The sequence below is a fragment of the Ascaphus truei genome, chromosome 6 (genome assembly GCF_040206685.1).
Source record: "Ascaphus truei isolate aAscTru1 chromosome 6, aAscTru1.hap1, whole genome shotgun sequence".
NCBI classification, from domain to species: domain Eukaryota; kingdom Metazoa; phylum Chordata; class Amphibia; order Anura; family Ascaphidae; genus Ascaphus; species Ascaphus truei.
In genome coordinates, this window is record NC_134488.1 from 100,049,972 (window position 1) to 100,055,971 (window position 6,000).

Here is a 6,000-nt window from a genome sequence, read left to right on the forward strand (position 1 = left end):
TCTGAATTATTTTATTATCAATATATATTTTAGCTTTTTATGGTCTATACAGTGTATCGATAAATAAAGTTTTAGTTATGTTCTTATGTCTATGCACCGTTTTAACCTTTAAATTGATTGTTGATTGAGTGGAATCTATCAAAGCAATGATTTACAGGTGCTCTTAGGCATATAAAAAGAATTTACAGGACACTGTTGATTCTATGCCCCTCAGGAAATTGCTATAGCGACGAAACGCGTAGGGCCTATTTGATTGGTTTAGTGGTGACGTCATCTGATGTACTATGCTTAGCTCTGCCCCGCATATATATATATGCAGCAAGGAAAACGTGGTTCTGCCCTGTTTTTGCCTCCAGTTCAGGAACTGTTTGCATATTCAAAAAATAGATTGATAGGAAAGTGCAGTTTAGTAACAAAAGATACTTCTGTCAGTGTAGTCCTAATCTTTCACAGTAATAAAGGCTTTGCCTGCGCTAAGGCTGCGCTTATATTGCCGGCGACGCGACGTTGCAGCAAAACAAATGTATTGCCGCCGTCGCATGGCCTTATAGTAAGCGCAAAGCGACAGAGCAACGGATTGGTTGCGATCGCTGGAAGTCATCTCTATTTGATTTTCCAGTGACCTTCTCCTGACTGTCGCATCGCCGTCGCCGGCACTATAAGCGTAGCCTAAGAAGGATGTTGGATTTATCTCAAGTTGATTATGTGATACTCATAGTTAATTTGAAGATGTAATACACAACCATAGAAAGTTTGTACTTACAAGAACGATTGGGTGCTCACAACAATTGTGTTTTGCCATGAACCTCAAACATTGAAATATGACCATATTACCATATGACCTCAAACATTGAAATGCTCGGCCAAGGTGCTATAGGCTGGCCAAAGGTGCAATCATTGTCCTGCTGAAGGTGCTATGGGTGCACAAAAATGCTAAGGAAGTTGCCATGATGGTCCTGGTGAAGGTGCTATGGCTGCACAAATGTGCTGAGGAAGTTGCCATGATGGTCCTGCTGAAGGGGCTATCGCTGTACAAAGGTGCTGATGAAGTTGTCATTGTATCCTGATGAAGGTGCTATGGCTGTACAAAGATGCTGATTAAGTTCTCATGATGGTCCTGGTGAAGGTGCTATGGCTGCACAAAGGTGCTGATGAAGTTGTCATGATGGTCCTGGTGAAGGTGCTATGGCTGCACAAATGTGCTGAGGAAGTTGCCATGATGGTCCTTGTGAAGGTGCTATAACTGCACAAATATGCTGCTGACGTTGTCATGATGGTCCTGACGAAGGTGCTATTGCTGCAGAAAGGTGCTGATGAAGGGGCTATAATGGTCCCGTTGAAGGTGCTATGGCTGCAGAAAGGTTCTGATGAAGGTACTATGACTAAGTTTTTTAGGCTGCATGAAAATATTGATTACAATAAAATAAGAAATGTATTGGTGTGGCCCAGTGTTGCACTGTTTGAGGTTATGTGATACTTTCATGAGCTAGTTTGCTCGTTGACAGCAATGGGGGTCCCAAGTCACAGCCATGCCTGTGGGATCTTGACATGTGTCATACAGTTTGGTTTACTGCACTTTATAGGTTGTGTTATACTAATGATTAAGTAAAAGTTATGATCCTATTTTTTCTATGTTGGTTGTCATGTTTTATTATGATATTTATGAAAGGTGAGGTGCATACAGTCTATCTACGTCAGGTGACGTCAAAAAAGCTCTGCACTATTTGGTTATTCTTTCTGTTTTCTTGCTATGTGAATTATCTATTTGTTTTAATTATTAAATGTTACGCTAGAAGCATGTGGTCTCTTATTTATATTATAGTGCAAATCCAACAACAGACATACTGTATCTCAGACTAAAAGAAGTAATGTGCCCCCATCCCAAAATAAAAATATCACATATTTTTTTCTTGCCCTGATAAACATAAAGAAGAATACCTAAAGCGTTACGAAACCAGGTTCAATATTTTCCGAAACTGGATTTAATCTAGCACCAAATCTTGTTGATAAGTGAAATTAGAATGGAGAGGAAATCAAGTGAAAGCACAGTTAAAAGACACAGGACAATATGACAGGGAAAACAAGCAAAATAGCAAAAAGCAGGGTTCAAGAATGATGGAAGGAAAAACCTCATATTGCTGTTCTTGGCTTGTGTGACTACATCATAAGACGCATGCACAAAACATATGACCTCTAATGACACTGCTAGAAATACCGTAGTCATTGGAAGTGACCAAGTATATACTCATGTTTGTGATTTCTAGCAAACTAACACAGTGTACTGTACTTCAGTTTCAAAAAATACTGAGAAAAAGATAATCTTGTAACTCACTAAAGAGTATTCTGGAAAAAACGAGACCCACTACTAGCTTTTACCAACATCTGTAGCTGTCAAAATTATACTGTTGTCCACTTCATCCAAATACCAAAAGAGAGCCATTTCCTGTGGGGAAGTACTGTTTTAATGGTCATCATCTTGGATTACTGGATGGGTAACAAAATCAACATGACATTTTTTTGCAAAGTGAGTTTGTTACTCAGCTATAATTGATCTAATATGTGGTTGTATTGAGATACAGTACTAACAATTCTAAAAATAAAAAAAAGGTTTAGTCTGATGCTCAGTTTCACTCTGAAATTGAGCAAACTGCTGCTGTATTATCCAATGTAAGCAGAGGTGAACCCACATTAACATTCCATATGAAGCTAGAACAATATTCAACTCTATAGCTTCAGAGGCTTTCAACAAATGTATTTTAAATGCATTGCAGTCATTTCCAAAACTCAAGGAGTTAACCTTCAATTTTTTACAATGAACCCAGTGAGGCAAATATTACTCAAACATTCAACACCAACTGATAATGCCACATTAAGGGACATCTAAATATTATTCCAATGTCCAGCTGGTCACCAAGCACCTATGAATTGATGATTTGTTCCAGTTCATATCACCCTGTGGGCCCATACAGTGTAAGGAAAAGAAAAAGCCCTGTGCACTTTATCATTAAACTGAAAGCCATGCAGGGTCATGCAGTGCTGCAGCCTGATTATTTCCAATGCAGCCCTGTGAAGCAGCATAGGGAAGAGAAGTGATTACAAGCAGATATTTTGTCCTGCAAACCCCATTTCAGACATTTTAACTAACCCTCCACGTTAACAAGCCTTCACCTTTATATCTTAATCCCCTACAGTAAATCCCAATCCCCTACCTGTATATCACATCTCAATATAACATACCTTCAAGCCTTGCCTTCAAATAGGGATTGAATCAGCTTTTTTTTCCAGATGCACTGCTGCAGTCCCTCCCCTCTCCGCTTCTTGTCCCTAAACCCTTCTATTCTGTAAAACATGCACAAGATCCTTCATACACTTCTCCCTTCAGTCGTTATATCCATCCACTCTTTTTTCTCCCTTTGGGAGGGGGTTGGGGGGGATTATTTCTCTTTAATTATCTTGCCCCCGGCATAACCCACCCCCAATCAAATATAAAAAAAGTAATTATGTGTCATTCTAAATCATTGCTGGTTCCCACACTTTTTTTTATACGTGCTCCTCCTTTACCCTAAAAAGAATTCATTGGCAGGGCTCAACCGCATATGCCACCCCCCTACCAAAATGCTCACTAAAATGTGCAATAACTCACTGAGGTACTAATCTGCTTTAACATCTTCACTATGCCCTAGTGTAATCAGCAAATACATGTACACCACCGTCGGTAATTAATATATGACTGACTATACAACAACACCTCACCTCTGCATACATGGTATTGCATACACACAGCTACTGTATAGGCAGAACGTGCGTTTATTATTAATATACATCCACATGGGAAAGTACAGTATGCACATTTACATGCCCCCAACTTTCTCTGTACATAATGTAGTGTGCTGCATGACACATATGTTACACATGCTTATAATACAGCGATCACATCCATGTACACTTATCTCACACTTGCAAAATGTTTCATTACATCTACTGTATAGAGCAATAGTTCTGTCTACATGTCTCATACTTTGATATGTACATATAGTTATACAGTGCATAGCTATTGTACCCATGAATAAACAAATGTTGTATAATAATTATATTAAACAGGAGTATTTCCCAGTTGAGCATGCAAACATTTATATACCAGTTAATGGATAATTACATGTTACACATGGATCCATCCCACAGTAAATCACTGTTGGGCTAACCAGTATTTATACCTACTGTACACATGAATACCTCATCCTTGTACCCAGACATTCCCCACATTGTAGCCCGGAAAACCCCACACAATGCAGATGCACAGACACACCAGATCAGGCTGTTAAAACAAAGACAAAGAAAGAAACAAAAATGCAGAATAAAAAAGGAAACTGCATTAAAATTTTTTTTTAGAAATAAGCAATTGCCTATGTAATTAAATCCTTGAAAGATCAGGGTCAAGGGTTGAACCCATTCAGTGCACAGTGTTGTGGGCCCCTCCAGCACTAAAGGAGTTAAAAATCCGTATTAAAATGAGGATGTACAATATTATTTTTTCTAGGACGTGAAACCGATTGCTCACCTTCTCCTGTGGGCTTTTAGGATCTGCAGCAGCCTCCTCTTGGCGTCCGCATACTTACTGCTTCAAGAAAATAGGTAGATCTTGGAATAAAACACAACTACTGAAATAAGAAAAACAATAGATTTTCTAGCACCTTAAATGTCCTATATGCAAAAATCTCCAGTCGACTTTCTTATCTTTTGATAAGGAGCTTCTTGTGGGGGTGGGGAGAGGGGGGGGGGAGAAAAAGTCTCTTTTAGCTGCAAGCAGGTAGGTACTTATTTTTTTTTTAGATCAGAGATATATGTACAGCGTGATCATATAAATAAATATATGGGTATAGGTATGTATCTGCATCCAGGATAGTGGGGGAGGGGATGGGGACGGAATATTGCAGCTTGTTAAAGTCTAGGCACTGGAAAGTCATTGGTGCCAGAATAAGACTGGAGGAGACCTGTCTGTTGCAGGGGGAGGGAGCTTCTCATCTTGTATGCAATCAAAATACAAGGAGGGTGTGTGTGTGTTGGGGGGGGGGGGGGTAATAAAAAGATGTTATTTCTGTGTCATCATTATCTATTGGGTGAGAAAATGTGCGGATTCGGTCCTTTTTGTCAGCAGCTGTTATACAAAAAAAATACAAGAATGATTAAAGATAAATGTAATCTGCTGGGATGTGAGAGAGAACCAGCTACAGCTTGGAAAAGATCAGTTTAGTCTCCTTGGTCTATCCTGTGATTCCCATTGTCTTTCCTCTACAGTACATAGCTTTTCAGGAGCACTCTTCCTCCTCTGAGTGGCCAAGAATTCACAATACCCCTGTAGCCCCCCTCCCTCTTCTTTCTACATCAGTGTGATGTCAGAGGGAGCTCTCTCTTAAAGAGACGGCTCGGTGTTTTTTGCCTCTGCAGGAAGGTTTCCCGGGCATACCTGCCACCCATGGGGCTGCAGTAGAAAGCTGCACTGATAGAGGACACCCCTGCTGTGGTTAATGAATATGTACTGCACTGCTCGCCAACACAAAACAACCAAATAAAAGGGGGGGGGGGAGAGAGCACGATACAGCATTATAGGTATTAAATACAATGTAGAATCATTTGGCTTTCGGTGGATAAAATCAGGGACAATCACAGATCATTAAGAATAACCCACGTTGGTGTCAGAGGGGCTTGCAATGCGCCTCTAGTAATAAAGTCATTAAACACTTCAACAAAGTGCTACATGGGTTGAAAGGGTTAAGGCTTCGTGTGCTACCTAGAAACATACAGAGGCTTAGAAAATGATAGCAAAGGAGGACCAAGTGGCCAACCTGCAGTATTGTACGGGTTGTTTTCACTATCTGGTGTCATTAACATACAATTTTCTTCTCTCCTGACTGGGGATTAACCCATGTATTTTACATTGCTGCTGTAAAATCGGTGGTGAGTGGTGACCCAGGACATTTGCCACAGTGATAATTAAGCATT

At 40.0% G+C, this 6,000-nt stretch overlaps 1 protein-coding gene across 2 annotated transcripts in view; it reads right to left on the reverse strand.

The window, feature by feature from the left end:
* Positions 1-5,071, reverse strand: part of CACNG7 (calcium voltage-gated channel auxiliary subunit gamma 7) — a 79,588-nt gene extending 74,517 nt beyond the window's left edge. The window contains exon 1 of one of the 2 annotated variants that reach the window (XM_075605352.1): positions 4,559-5,071. The gene's annotated coding sequence lies outside the window, so the exon portion shown is untranslated. Of the gene's footprint in view, positions 1-3,237; positions 3,535-4,558 lie in introns of those variants that run through there. The other variant, XM_075605353.1, reaches the window with a different exon arrangement.
* Between the last annotated feature and the right edge of the window lie 929 nt (positions 5,072-6,000).